The following is a 16,415-nucleotide window of genomic DNA, read 5'->3' as shown; positions in this document are numbered from 1 at the left end:
AGGTGAGAGCGGGGTCACTGCCCGCGCCTCACGCCCGCCGCTCTCCTGAAGGGCTCACCAGCCGCCATCGCCAGTGGCAAACATCAGTCACCAGCCGTGCCCCATTCCAGCTTGGCTTTCACATAGCCTTTGTCAGCGGGGCGATGGTATTTACCGTGACTCAAGCAGGCTGAAGACCGTAATTCGGCTTTTTGGCTGCCTTGCAGGTTTTGGTGTGGGTACAGCCTCTTTGCTTGCTCAGATGGCTAAAAGGTCTTACCTGCCCATATTCCACAGTGTGATGTTGGTGAGGAAATCTGCCTGTTCCCGTGTGATTGCCAAGCTGTCTGCTTTACATTGTTTTCTTTTGTGTCTTGCCCTCTGTTACAGTTCTGCACAAGTAGCTCTCAACGTTTGTTTTGGATGTTACCTAAAAATACAGCAGACCATGACTCGGTTCAGACTGTACGTGCAAGTTTACGAGCAGTGTTTCCCAATCCCAGAGATTACCTGTTCTGTTAGAACTGTAGTGAATTCGAGCAACTACATCCCTATTCCTAGAGTCTTTACACAAGTAGCAGCTATTATGCTGAGCAAAAATACTGATGGTCACTACTCAAAAATTAGCAGCATGGCCCTACTTCATTGCACCTTCATTTTTTCTGAAGTGCAGCATTAGTGCCCTTGTACAGCTGTTAGGAATCTCACATCTTGCTAAAAAGCAGAATTATAGGAACACTATGAAAGAGTTGCTTTGTTAGTCTAAGCACCACCAGCTCTACCGAACACTGCAAGCAATTCAGCTGGGGTGGATGGCATTTGGTGGCATGGTAATCTCTTAGGTTGTCTTTTGCACTTTGATATTAGCTTCAGCTCTGTTGTAACTGCCAAACACATCTTGTGTTCACAATCACTTCAGGATCATACACAAGAACATCCAGTGCCATAAACAGTCCCCAGCGTTCACTACAAGTTACATTTCTTTATGCTCATGCATTGCAAGTTTCTGGATAGGAAAGACTGGCACTTAAAGTAGTGGCTGCTTCTTCGTTTGTACAACACCTTGTTTCTGGTAATTGCCTTGAGGTTAGACTGGACGGGGAGTTCAAAGTGGCTCTCAGGGGAGATGTTCATAGCTGTGGGGCTGAAGGAGCAAAAATAAGAAACTTACGAGTATCAAGTGGAGGAGACAACCCCGCTTGTCAATTCCCAGGGATTTCAGGAAAGTGCTACCTCACACTGAGCCAACCACTGTAAGCATGACAGCCTAACTTCCACTGAGCTGAAGTATTACAGCTGAAGTCACTAAAACATTCCACTCACACAGAAATATGTTTGTAAGTGAAATGTGACAACAGAATACTTGATTTTTAAACTAAAGATGTTGCTTACAACTCAAGGTACTAGAAAGAGGTTAATTGTGCTTTATCATGCACTGCATTTGAGGTGCTGCTTGCTAATTAGTGCAGAATATTGTCCCTATAGGAAAACATTTACTGTTAAAAATATTAGTCTCCTTTCTTCTCCCTCAATGCCTCATACTTGCATTTTTAATTGTTGAATAGTTGTTATCCATATTTTATCTTAGCTAGAAGCTGAATAAATACTTTTAAAGCAATATTAACACCCTGCCACATGACTACAGGCTTTTCCTGGAAACAGATTCTCCAGGTTCTGCTTTTCAGGTTTGTGTTGCACTGATGTGCTTTGAGTGATTTTTTTTTTTCCTGCTAATGCAGTGCTAACTATCTGAAAGAGCTGTTGACCTTTTTCCTGCCTTTCCCTTCCCTAATTTGCAGGAGGGATAATGATATGAAGGAAAACTTGTTACATCCAAGTACCCCCTTCTACTTTGCTAAGTTGACAGCGAAGCTGTTTGAAAGCAAATTCACTGACAACAGAATTCCTGGCGTGGAAACACAAGACAAGCCATGCCATTCCATGACAGTTCTTCCTGCTTATCTTGCCATGTCCTAGACTGTATCTTTGAAAGTAGCCAGAATTCATAAATGAACGCAGGTATCTCTCCCACTTCCCACTACCAACTGCCATTCAGTGAACACAATTTACCTGTGTGTTAGAGATAAGCCTTTTTTTCCAGTAGTTAGAACTCCCTTTTACACATGATGAGATTTCAGAGCAAAGTGTGAAAGTGCAGGCTGAGTAGCCATCATGACCAGGAGAGGCTGTATAATGGAATTACAGGCTCAAATATTGATCTTACTGGCATAGTGGGCATTGGATGGTGAAAGTTCCATGTGAAACCTTGATTTACAGACAATTTGCAGATATATAAGTGGACCAGCAATTGATAAATCTCATTAATTTGCAATATAACAAGTGGAATAATAAGTTGGGGTTTTTTTACTCACAGTGATGACCTAGCTACAATTTATACTTTGTCACGTGTCTGTCAAGATGATGAGCAAGTCCAGTATTTTTGTAGCTAGCAGGGATCAGGGAATGCTCTGTGCAATAAGAGGCTGTAAGTAAAACCAGGCTAACAAGATCTTTGGATTTATCTAAACAGGAATACAAGTGAACCTGGAAGAAAAGAATCTCATGATTGCCACTGACTCCAAGGAAGAGAAGCCTTCAGACTGAGGGCGCTGCTGATCAGTAGGGTAATTGTTTAATTACTCGTCTAACGGTTAAATGGCTTCTGATAAAAATATCTCTGCCTAAACAGGCTGTAATCTGACTTCTCCCAAAATGGAAATACTGTCCCAAAACTCCTAACAAGAGGAATATAAGGCACCATCCTCTACAGGCATCCTTGTAGCACCAATCCATTAGTTTGTCACAATGAAAACCAATGTGCCAGTGAAAGACTTCTAGCACAGTAACAAAACTGACACTGTATTTTATTTCAAGAATCTGTGCAAGAATCCTCCATATTATTGATTCAGAGTATGCAACACTACTATTTTCTGCGCTTACTTTTCAAAAAGAAGTTACATTTACTGCCATGCCAACGTAAGGAATATGAGCTGGTGCTGATTGGGAAGTGGTTTCATCAATGAAACTGAGTTCAAGTGTAGGCTTGTATGGCAGTGCTGCCATGTCTATAATTGAATAAATAGGAAGTGGGCTGTAGGACAGTTTTACCATTGGATAGTTTAATGAGGAGCAGGATGGAGAAAACAATGAGAAAGAAGAGTGTCATGGACTTTTCCTGTTTCATGGGTCTTTTAAGGTCCATCCAAAGGAGCTGCTATGCCATAAATTCATTAGTCCCCTAAAAACCACTGAGCCATAAAAAGGTTCTCACACCTTTGCCCCCCTTTTCCTTTCCCTCTGGGATCCCCTCAGGGATCAGATGGTTCTTCTACAAGCATACCTAAGAGCCCTGGTATGCTTGTAGAAAGAGTCTCAGGTCTGTACAATCCTTAGTGTAACAACCTGACTCACATACCCCTTCCCACTCCAGCCTTGGGAATGTTTCCTCCTCCCCCTCAAAGAAACTTTGGGAGGTTAAGCAAGAGCAGCAGCTTCCCAACAATTCTTAACTCCTTGAGAACTGAAGTCCTTGTTCAGACTTGCTGAGTCTAGAACAAGGACCTTGGAGGGAGTTCTGACAAACTTACGAAATCCTGAGGGATCAGAAGACATTTCCTTTTTCTCCTTCCCTGCTTCCATCAGTTATTGTTCTTCACTGCCTCTTGCACAAGTCCAAAAATATCCTGAAAATGAATGTCTTTCATTGGCTGCAGTTGGGCTGTGCCAAAACAAGACTTAGTCATAAAAAGCACAGATTTTCAGGGAGCTAATTCCATGGTTTATACAGCAAATAAATATAGGAGATATTAATTAAAATGTTTATTTAACCAGTTGATCTGCAGGATATGCAAATCTATGGAGATGACATTCAGTAAAAAGGAAGAGTATTCCCTTCCTTTCTTCCCTTCTGTTGGGTGTTTTCCTGGAAAATGGTCTTTTTTTGTATTAAAGTTATAATTACTTTAAGAAAATCAATTAAAAATTCCGGCAAAAAGTAGCCACGGCAAACTGTAGTGCGGCCTCTGGATCAAACAAAGTTGTTTGCCAGTGCCGTGATTGTTTTATGAGAACTTCCTAAAACCAGTCCCTCAGAAAGTGGTTATGGATGAAAGTAGCAGAAGCGTTAAGTCCAGAGACCTTTAAATCAGAGGGTATTTTGATGCTATTGGCTACTGGATCATGTCTCTTTAGCCCATTTGCAGAGTTTTTCTATTTAGTAAAAACTTGGCCAGACAATGATAAATTAAAAATTAGTTTTGTAACTGGATCTAGCTATTAAAATGCTTTAACATTAGGATTTAACAATCGTAGCTTTGTTTGGAAAAGAAAAGGAAATAAATTGGCAAGGACTAAAGGCAAGCTACAACAACAAAAAAAAAAAAATTGCAGAGCCTCTGAAGTACAGTGCAGTATGTCAAGGGCTTAATACATTACAAATAAACGTGTGTGTGGCTTACCATCCTGCCAAAACAATTGCAATAGCAACCCAACCCTCCAAACAGAGCTTTACAAATCAAATACCATAGAAAAGAACTCATAACCCATCACTCTGCTAGAGACAGGAATTCAGGAGACTGAATTGTATTATTACAGAGGGATAATAAGGCCTTGGCCACAGAAAATTTGCTGTTGTTTGAAGTCTGCAGGAGGGTGCAGTTGGAGTGGCCGGACTAGGATTTCATTGTACAAACAAAATCCAAAAGAAGGTCAAAGTGCCCTACAAGAAGACACTATTTTGAAAAGTAGACACTTGAGCTGCTTAGAGGAAGACTGTATTTTGTCACTTTGGCTCTTGACCTTGTAATCCAAAAAAAGCACAAATCTTTAAATCACTTTAAATCGTTTAGCATCAATTAGAAAATATGGTGTTTGCTTCTCCAAGAGACCTACTCACTCAGTGCACTTCAACATCACATATTTAGAATGCAAGGAGTTAATAGATTTTCATCTGATCTGTAAAGTAAAATAAGCTACTTAGGATTTTTATTTCCTACGAGCAGCCAAACAAGAAGACTTACACATCTGCAGCCAAAGCTGAGTGACAGGCAGCTCCACCAGTGAGGACACTGTTTCTGGATGGATCTGTTCTGCAGAGCACACAGGTGGGTAAACAGGGACTCTGAGCCATAGGTGGGATGGTTCTGCTTTCCTCCCTCTGCTTTCCTCCCTCTGCTTTTCCTTGCTGTGGAGCAAACCACAGCATTCCAGCAGAATTCTCACTCAACAGCAAGCCTGACGTGCAGATGCACTTCTGTCCATATACATTTGTGCACGTGTACATTGTACATTATCAAATATGTACACATAGAAATTCAAATCTAGAAACTGGATCATCCGAAAAGAATTTTTGGGTTAGCATATCTTCTGAGGACTGGACCACACTGCAAAGATTGTAATTCTGTATATCATTTGGAAATCCATCTTTGTTCATTATTATGATGTCTCCATGCATGTGTTAGCTCCTTCTAAGTGTCTATTAGAAAAACATAATATTGTTACTCCTACTGAATTCTTATGTAATTTTAAGTGTTTTAATGGCCACTTAACTAAATCCCACAGCAAGCAGTACAGAAAACGGAGAAAACAGACTTGCTGAGGTCAGTGGAATATGCATTTAACTCTTCATGAGAGCACTGGGGTGCTGTATGAGACATGGACATGGCAATGAACCAGATTCTGCCTGCAGATATGCATTCTTTAATCTCATTTATTTAAGTGGATGTTGCCACAGCCAAAATTTGGACCTGGGTACTCTTAAACTAGAAATTGTTTTCATAGTGATTGCAAGTATTGACACTAAATGTGCACAGCACGAGCCCTGTCATTTATAAGATCTAAGCTTTTAGTGCATTGAAGTTTTAATAAAAACCATAACATTTGAAGTAGTAATGATTCTTACAAATTTTGCATTTTAAATCCTGGTAAGTAAGCAGTGCATAAGGGTATCAGGAAACAGCAGTGTGTTGTAATTCTTGCAACACTATTACAAGTCTCAGGCATTTACTGTTTTCTCAAAAGCAGTAATAGAAATATGTGAAAGCCTTTCACCCTCATATTAAAAAAAAAAAGAAGAAGAAAATATATTTGTCATCTAAATGAAGCTCAAAATTCTTTTTTTGATACCTATAATTTTTTAATTTTATCATAAACTATGTTGCGGCCTGACACAATATTTTTGAATGTAGGCACTTGCCAATAGTAAGATGTTATCATAAGGGTCTTCATAAAAAAGAATTTCACAAAGCAACTGAAACTGTATTGTAATAGCTGGGATTTTTATGTGTATTCTGGTTTGGGGACTTGGGGAAAGAAGCAAAGACTAGAGCATTGCAGCAGACTGTAAAGATCTGGTTGATACAAAGGGAGTGAACAAGAGATACTGATGAGTTTGAGCAAAGGACTGTTAGTGACTGGAAGATCTGAGGAGAGAGAGGACTGTGGAGAGTCACATCAATCTGTACCAACCTCGCAGGGCTGGGTGCGTACAGCCCTCCTCCCTTTTCCCTCTGGCCCAATTCCTGCTTCCACAGGAAGGAAGCACACACAGGTCACTCAAAAGGAAATCTGAGTGTGCTCCTCCAGGCTGGCCAGTTGGCCAGAATTGACATCTGCTCTTCATTATAGCAATGGATTATCTGGGCAGTTTGAACAATGTCACTGGGAGTGATCTCAGCAGTGTTAGGATTTAGATCAAAGAGCAGGATTTTGTTAAAGGAAGGAACAGCATTCTCAATTTTAAGTAAAAAATATTAAAGTTGTAATTTTTTACTTTTAATTTATAAGAAAGTATCATTAGGATGTTCAGGAAATTAGGTGGTATCTGTCCAAATAAATTTTGGATAACTGAAGGTGCATCAAGTACTCTCCTACAAAAGTTGGGGAGAGCAATCATTATAAGGGCATAATCTCAACAGTTTCTTCATTCCTCAGATTGTAGGTCATAAAAAAATTAAATTATTATCAATATGTGGGGCATAATCTCCTGCTGATGGGAGTCGAATTCTCCTCTGGGAGCAAATGTTTTTCTGTTGTCCTGCAAATAGGACAAATCAGATCGTTCCTCACTTCCACAACCTTGTAGGGTTGCTGCAGTTTCACTGCAGAGCTGTTCTGCAGGAAGTGGTGGAAGGTAAAGGTCTTGTCCTTAGCAGCCTTTTATGTATGTGGACGCTGTTGTAGTTCCCAGATCAAACAGCCTTTAGCTGTTGTGAAAATACAGACCTGCCAACACTTTGTAGGTGCAAATGGTTGTGGGTTTGGTGGGATTCAGCAACATTCTGTCATCAGCACTGAATTCAAAAGCTGTACCAGACTTCTGAATTGTTCCTGAAAGAATATGTGAGGTCTGTTGGGATGAGTCATTTATCCAGTGTGTGTTCTCATCTGAGCTTCCCATTAGTCTTATCCATTGATGTTTTTTATTTTGAGTTTCTTCATTCGGATTGGGATGGTGTTGTCCTGGGCAGCTTGTTACCACATCATAGGGAAGCATTGCATTGACTCTTCAGTTTGTGATTTTAGGTATATTTTTGTGTTTCAGCAAGCTTTGTCTGTTTGAACACAGTATGAATGGAGTAGAGACTGGATTTTTTTATTCCGCCCAGTGGAACTGCTCAGTGTCTAAGGCTGCAGTACCTGTTCTGCCTGAGAGGCTGCTGTCACAGTGGGGCACCTCCAGTCATCATCCCAAAGGGGGTTTTTCCCTCTCCCTTTTCACCCACATGTCCTGTTTTCTTAGCCACAAGACCAGCCACTGTTCAAGCTCTGTTATTGGGGGTTAGGAGGAAGCTAGTGCTGCCCATTCGATTCGAAGAAGCTGTGCTGTTTTGGCTTTTTAAAAAATTATCTATTTAGAATCAAATTCTGCCATCACTATGAACAGGTTTGAGTCAACCTGGTAAGTGAAGCTTTCCATTTAAGCCCCAAAAGGGTACATACATGCAAGTTCCTAGAGTAGCTTTAAGTTTTTCCTTCTCTCTTAGAAGATAGGCCATTTCCCTTACATGAGAAAAGCAGAATTTTTTCCAATCATGCATTACAAAGACAAAAAGATATGGAGTATTTGAGAACTTTGAGCCTTCTTTGTTGCTGAATTCTTCTGAATAAAACATAGCAAGCTGTTTATTCTCCTTTCATTGAAAGCCTATTCCATAGACTCTTAAATTACAGTTTAAAAAAATGTTTCTGTATCTTCTCTCATCTTCCTTTATTATGCACAAGCTTACTGCCACCTTAGGGTAATTTATTGATAAATTGGAGCACTTACTGCCCCAATTTATCAATACCTTCCCAAAACAACATGTCACAACCCTCATTTCATTTCAAGAGTATATATTCATTTCTTCTTGTGTTAAAGCTGGAGTCTCTGTCCAGCTCCCCTTCCTCTCAGGGCTGCACATGTTGGTTGCTGACTGATTGTCCCACTAACAGGTGGGGAGCAAAGTGAGCCAGAGCTGCTGAGGCAGCTCAGATGAACGTCCTGGCACTGCCTCTGGGGATGCCCAAACATCTCCCTGCCTTGCTGCCTCAACCAGGTGCTGAGTTGGTCCTCACAGCAGGATAAACAAGGGATGAAAGGGAACTGCAGCCCTGGAACAGGAGACAGTGAAGCCACAGCAGGTACAAAACACTGCTCATTCTCTCCCATGAGGCTGTGCTCTGAGCAAGGAGCTTCTACTTAACTGGACAGCCATGAGCATTTTCAAAATCAGCTTCATCTTTGGAGTTAGCCACACTTAGTGTGTGCTTCTGGTGCAGACTTAAGCCAAACATGCACAGCAAGGACTCCTATCTCTTTTTTGCAAACCACAATGTCCTGTACAGTGTCAGTTTAATGTCTTCAGCCCAAAGCTTAAAAAAACAAACAAACAAACAAACAAAAACCACTTTAAACTAAACACTTTTTTTTACCCATAAGTAAGAGTCCAGCTTTGAGTGAGGGTGTGGTGATGTTCTGAACCCATATTCATGTGCATGTTGAATGCCATAAACTGCTCATTGCATTCTGTGCAGGATGATTCACTTTTTCCAACTACTTCAGTGTTGCACATATGGAATCTGTTGTATATTGTCAGCCAGTGCTGCACTGTGCCTCATCCCCTTGTGTATATAAACCATTCTGAGTAGTTCAGCCATCCTGTAATATCCTTATTTCTGCAGAGTTCCACTCAGGAGAGAGGAGGCAAGGCTTTTTGATATTTTATTTTGCAATCTAAGTATGGGATCTAGTAATATATTAAACTTCATCATAACAGCTACTCCAAGAGCACAGGACATTATTTGATGCTGTGTTAACTTGGACAGTTTGACTTCAAAGCACTCAGCTCATGATCCTAAAATTGTTCCCTTTAGAGATTGTGTGTTCTGCTTTGGGTTTTCTTAGCTATAACAAGATCATCTTTGAGCTTTTTAATCCCCTGCAAGTTTTGACCATCACATTTGTAGAAGATAAAAGCCTCTTCCTGTGGCGTAAGGTCTTCTCATCTGCCTTAACCTTTCAGTGTTTGGCAAATGGGATGAAAGCTTTTATTTGCATCCAAACAAAAGTTTAAAGCAATCATCTGTCAATAAAGCTGCTGGCAGCTGTTCCAAAATCCTCAGGACAGTTTATAGATAGCCAAGGCTGATTGGCACTGCTGCTGAATTCCTGAGGAGGGTGGAATTGCAACCAGATCCAGTGGGTGGGTTCTGAGGGGGCCACGTGGATGTGCATCTTCTCCTTTCTTCTGACATCTAACCCAGGACTACAACAAGCTCTCATTTTTTATTCAAACCTTTGGATGTCACAGTTTTTAGGCTTTTTTAAGTTGTGGGTTTTTTTGTCTGTACTGGAAGCAATAGCAGCATCACCTCTCAGATTAAGCCTGGTTTTCAAAGTCTGTATGAATAGTTTTTGCAGCCTCCTTCCTTTGGTTATGTTTGTTACAGACAAAGCACTCCCAACTTCTTGTAGCTGAGTCCAAACAGGGAATTCACAAATATATGCCATAAATTAAGGCATAGCATAATGAAACAGCTCTTAAAATGTTGAATCACCTGTGATGAAAACATTGGAGACCAGGGCTGGAGAACCATTCCCTCACTCTCCTCCCTCACATGACCTAAAACCGGCCTGACAGGCGAGAAACGGGCTTTCTGGTGTGGGTTTTTTTGCCTGCTTTGATAGCGCCTGCAGCCCTGCCAGGTGCAAGGTGTGGCAGCATGGGAGCTGAACTGCCTTGTGCTCAGCTGTTTATCTTTGCTGGGAAGCCTGCCTCTACCAACCTGTGGTAGGGAACTTTGGGCTTAGACATTGTGCTCAAAGAAGACCACCTGTGTTGAAAGTAGTCCCATCTGCTGCAGTGGAGGTGTATCAGTTAATACAGAATAATTAAACCCATAATGAAAAAATAAGGATCTATCCCTTTGGAATATACCTTTTGTTTTGTTCTCTCCTGATGGCTAAGTGTAAATATTATGGGCTCCAGTAGCATCTGAGTGAATAATGCTCTCCACCCTTCCAAAAGCAGAATTGTAACTTTGTGAACTTCCTATAGTTCCTACTGCTTTCTGCATTTTTAGAATAAGTAGTGGGGTTTAGAGGGTTTTTTGTGTTAAAACTCCCACAGTCCTAAGACTAGCCTTGAAGGGCACATTTGCCAGGCCCATGACCAGCAGTACAGCCAGCTGAAAAACAATGCCACTGTATTAAAGCCTGTACTGAAGTACTGCAGGACCTTTACTGTTAAACAGAATATTGGCATGTCAGTAGATATTGGGATGCAAAATTTTTATTTCATAAACAAATTAAGTTTTAATATAAACAGACTTCCAGGTTTTGTTGTGTTAATGGGCTTGAGGACATTGATACAGCCCTGAGGAAGAAGACATGGGGCTGGAAGAGGAGCTCAGCCTGACCCAGCAATGTGTGAGCACAGCCCAGAAAGCCAAATCTGTCTAAGCTGCAGCAGAAATGGACTGTGCCCTCTGCTCCACTCTCCTGAGACCACCTGCAGAGCTGCCTCCAACTCTGGGCCCAGCACAGGAAGGATGTGGAGCTGTGGAAGCAATTCCAGAGGAGGCCATGAAGATGCTCAGAGGGCTGGAGCACCTCTGCTCTGGAGACAGGCTGGGAGAGCTGGAGCTGTTCAGTCTGAAGTAGAGAAGATTCTGAGACCTTAGACCCCTTCCAGTGCCTAAAGGGGCTCCAAGAGGCTGGAGAGGGACTTTTGGTAAGGGTGATAGGAAAGGATAACATGGTAGGAAAAGGGGTAATGGCTTTAAAGAGGGAAGTGTTTGATTTATATGTAAGGAAGAAATTCTTCCTTGTGAGGGTGGTGTGGCACTTACTGGCACAGGTTGCCCAGAGAAGTTGTGGCTGTCCCATCCCTAAAATTGTGCTTGAAGCAACCTGGTCTAATGAAAGGTGTTGTAACAAGATGATCTTTAAGGTGTCTCCCAACCCAAACCATTCTAATTTTTTTTTGTCTTCTCTGTGTTATTTGAGTCCCATCTCCCCCTCAGTCTCTTATTTCATCTCTCATGGAAAGTTAGGAATACATTAGAATAAAAGTTTTCATTTCAGAAAAGAGAAAGAAAAGCAATCTCATTTTTCTTTTCAGAAACATGGGGAAAGCAGCCTTGTAAGTTCATCCAAAGACATATAAAACACTCTTGTAAATGACTTTATATAGTGTGAGGAACTGCAGGAGCCTTTTTCTTTTGAAATCTTGCAGAATGCAGTATTGCCTTTCAGATCTTGATCTTGCAGTGGAATACTAATGTGAACTCTTCTGGGGAATTTTCATAATGGCTTTACCTAAAATGACTGCTTTACATAGAATACATAAGGGAAAATACTGACTTGTCAAAATTCAAATCATTTTGTGGGAACAAATAATTTTCTTGAGGTTTTTGACAGGGAAACAGCTTCTCAGTTGAATGAGAAATCCACTGCAAGTACCCCTGTCCACTGAATTTGGCTGCCTTTAAGCCTCTGATTGCAGTTCTGCTGGCAGCCTTGGTAACTGATGTGTGTCAGAGTTTTGTTCTCACCTACTGAGGTTGTTTCATTTCTTATCTGTGCTAGAAATGCTTCAGGACAGAACTGAGACTGTTTGTAGTCTGCTTAAGCAACTCCACTGGTTCAGATTCCTGCCCTGCTGTTCCCAGCCTATGCCAGGTACCTGCCCTGGGAAGTGTTTGCCAGTCACCTGGGAGTTGGATAGAGACAGGCTGGGGATCAGGCTCCTGTTCTGAACTGATCCACCCAATTCTCGTTGCATCCTTCCTCTGAGCAACCTGTCTCTGAGGATGTTTTTTCCTCCAGGGTGGATCAGCAGATACATGTTTTGTTTTCTTTCCTGTCCTCCATTAAAAAAATAATAATAAGAAAGCAACAAAGAACGAAAGAAAGCAAGAAAGCGAAAGAAAGAAAGAAAGAAAGAAAGAAAGAAAGAAAGAAAGAAAGAAAGAAAGAAAGAAAGAAAGAAAGAAAGAAAGAAAGAAAGAAAGAAAGAAAGGAGTTTAGTGGCACCTGTTTCATCTGCATGGAAGGCAGGGCACTCAAATCATGTGGTGTGAGACCATTGTCCTCTCTGCAAGGAGCATGATACCCCTGCCCCTCCAGTCTTGGGCATTTAGTAAGATGCTGTAGCAGGATGCTTTCAGGATGCTGTCAGTTTAGTTCTGTCTTTTTGGACTCCAGCATCAGAGGCTTGAATATTCAAACCTTTTCATACAGTGCTAGTTTTCAGCTTCACAAAGGTAGTAGCTGGTACTGTTTTAATTGAAGTCAGAGGGTAGAATATGTTCAATAATTTGGGACTGCCTGATACTTTCTGGCCTTTCAAGAAAGATTCAATCTCTTGGAACCATTTGCCTTGCTGTCAGGAGGACCTTGCCAGTAAGCTGGTTTATACATTTCAACATTTCCATTTTGCAGTTTTTCCAGAAGATGCTGATTTTTTCCCCCTTTCTTAGATAAATAGAAGTCAGGCACTTGAAATGAAACCAAAGCAAAAGAATTTTAAAAGCTGACTGGGGCACGAATGTTTGCTTTCAGTTTGTTGCTTCCTGTTCTGATAATGAAATTTGATTAAAACTTGGTTTAAAGATAACAGCAACCCCACAAATCAATGTCTGGTGTAGTAATGTCTGCTAACACTTCTTTTGGAGAAGAGATGATTGTAAACTCTGTCTTTTAGGGTTTTTTAGTACAGAGGAGACATTTCAGTTGCCAAGATCATAGCTCTTGTTCTACTTTTTCTCTTTTCCTGTTTTGAATCAAGCAAAGAATGAGTCTGTACCATGCAGTTCTCACTAAAATTCACAGGCTAGGGGTTTGTTTTTTTCTGGGAAAATGATGTTGAGGATAGTAGTCTAAAAGAAAAAAAATTATTCTGCTATACTGAATCTGATTATACTGAAAAAATATCTTCAAGTAAAAACACCTATTTTATTATTATTTGAAATTTAAAACTCCTTTGATTTGTTTAGTAAGATTCCCCTATTGCACAACTTTGTAATCAGAGAAGCCTTGTGAGGAGACTTGGAAGAAATGCTAATATTCATCACAGAAGAATGAGAATTCTGCAAAATGGTTGATTTGGGTTGGGTTTTTCCCCCCCATAAGTCATAGGAATCTTTCTTGTAGGATCTTTTTCTGAAAAAATGCATTTGTGTTTTGTGATGCTCAGCAAGACGGGAATATAACCCCCTAAAGGCATGTGAATAGGATTAAACCAACATTTACTATTCTCTAGGTGTATGAGTCAATAGGGATCAATAATTCTTCTGTCTTAGTACTTTCTTTGACAGTAGATTTTGAAATTCTGAAACTTAGAATGAAAGACGGATTTGGCCATAACAGATTCTGCTTTCAGAAACTTTGTATTTCTGCAGGGTATGTTCACACTTCTAAAATTCAGTTGGCCTTGCTTGCTTTGGGAAAAATCCTCACAGCTCTGCCCATCTCTAATCACTGATTAGGAGAAGTGTAGTTCACTTGAATTGTTGCATTTTAGTCTTGAATTGTTGCATTTTAATGCCTACTGGCTGCAAATCAAACGCTTTACAGTGATAACCACCAACAACTCTTTATCAAGCTTTGTGCATGCAGTGAAACAGTACTTTGTTGTTGTTGTTGGTTGGTTGGGAATTTTTAAGTGGAAGAGAACAGGACTGGGCTCCTGTTTGTGTTGCAAAGGCAAAGTGTGGCTTTGATTGTGTGTGGCTGTTGAAGGACTGGCTTGGACAGCAGGTGTGGAATTCCTGCAGGCAGGAACAGCATTAGCATTAAGACTCCTACTGGTTGGTTTCTAGATAATAATTACATAGTGAAAGTTGTCTGTGATTGCAGGAGAACAAAGAATGCTTCCTTGCTCTTTGCCAAAGCTCTCCTAAAATACCTCCCTCAAACTTAATACAGAGATTTGTTCAAAAATTTGAACCCACAGCAAAGAAACTTAAGGCATGTGTAGCAGTGCCACCTAGTGTAGACTGTTACTCCTTGGTTTTCCACAGTTTTACTGCTCTTGTATCTTGGGTCTGTAATGGTTCAAGAAAATAAACATTACCTCTACATTGTAGAAAGTGCTTTAGAGGTGATTCTCTTGAAATCTGGGCCAGAAATCTTCTCACATAAGACAGCACTCACCTGATGACTGTTTCACTCCTCTTTTTTGAGTTAATGACAAAATAGTTTGAAGTTATCCATGCATAACAAATAATTTTATTTATATCATGTTTAGCCATTAAAATGAGATGGACAGGCAGGAAGGAGCAGCAACTGGATACTGCTCTTGCTTAGGAAATAGCAGCTTGATATTGTGGATTTCCACTGAGGATGAGTAATACCATAAAATTATTCATGGAATAAAGTAGCACTTATTGTGACAAAAACTGCTAGAATATGTCTGTATATCTAAATGCTGGGAAGTGGAGGAGTAGAAATGAGGATTAGATTACAAATTCAAGCATTTATCATTTATCCTGTGTGAGAATTCTGAAAAGAAAGGGGTTTAAACTTGCTATGAGTCTCAGCAAATTGTTGTCATTTATAACTCTGTTCTTGCTGTTGAGTTTTGGATCCTGACTGACAAAGAATATTTCTCACAAGTCTGAACCTTTGTTTTGACAAATAAACAAAGCCATAGAATAGATTTTTATTTTCACTATATTCCCTCTAAAGATAGACTAATGAAATCTAAAGACATTTTTCTGGATTTTCATTTGGCTTAAGAAAACCGACATTTAGTTCTCTGCACCTCTAACCTAGAGGAAGTTCACCACTGCAGCTGGAGCTGCTGGGAATTGCATGTTGTTGCTAGATTCCCAAAGGAAACACTGTCAGCCAAAGCTGGAAATGGCAGGAGGACAGAAAGCAAAAGGCACAACGGCTGGATTTGTACTGACATAGTATTTATTCTGCTTTGCCTTCCAAATCAGCTGCTGGAGCTCTTTTCCAGTTAAGAATCGTTTATCTAGTGCTGTCTAAATTAATACACAGCGACACTTTTGGGGCCACCCAGGGAATGTGAAAAGCCCTGTCCTGAGTTCAGGTGTGCACGTGGCCTCTTTGACTGCTGATTCTAGACATGGGAAGGAGGGAACACCAGCAGGATCCTTGAAGGAATGATTTATATGAAAGGCTGTAACTGAGAGGGTAATTTATAGTGTATTGATACTCAGTGTCTGGGGATGTGCTGTACCAACAGCACACCACTCAAAGTTCTCTTCAGATAATGCTGCCTTGGAGTCCTTTCTGTGAGGGAAAATGAGATGGTGACTACTCCAGTGCCAAGGTCTGATATCCCTGACACTGGGCATGGTGAAAATTAAGTGAGCAATTATAACCAACACTGTCTTGTGCATGGGCATATCTCATGTTTCTCAAGAAAATCAGATCATGACCTGAAAATTTGGGCACCCACTAAAATGTTTTTTATTGCTAGTGGTTATGAGGCAAATCTGTTCACAGTGCTTCTCTACTCACAAGGGTTTTCTATTATTTTTGTTAGTTGGACCAAAGTGCTGAAGAAACAAAGCTCCAAATTATATCAAGAACATTCTGACTCCAGAACTTTGAGCTATATAACTCTCAAAGGGGAATAATGTTTTGGCTGTTGTCAGTGAAGGGCATGGACAGTGTTCCTGATTGAGATGAGCTTGGTATTTCCCTCCTATCATTGTAAGGGGTTTACATTATTAGCTGTAATTCAGTCTCTTACTGTGTAATTTTGGAAGCCCTGAGGTGGAAGGGCATTCAGAAACCTCTAAGTTTATGGTAGCCTAGGTTATTTTTTGAAATACATAACATATATTAAGGCATCCATGGTCCTGTAGCTGGTGATTCTGAGCAAATGTTGTCAATGGCAGGAATATTTCAGAGTGCTTCCTGGCTCTGATTGACAACTGATGGCCTTGAAAACCATGATTGTTGAGTGGTATCTGAAGCA

The sequence above is a fragment of the Camarhynchus parvulus genome, chromosome 14 (assembly GCF_901933205.1).
Source record: "Camarhynchus parvulus chromosome 14, STF_HiC, whole genome shotgun sequence".
Classification (NCBI taxonomy): domain Eukaryota; kingdom Metazoa; phylum Chordata; class Aves; order Passeriformes; family Thraupidae; genus Camarhynchus; species Camarhynchus parvulus.
This window is presented reverse-complemented; position numbering follows the sequence as displayed.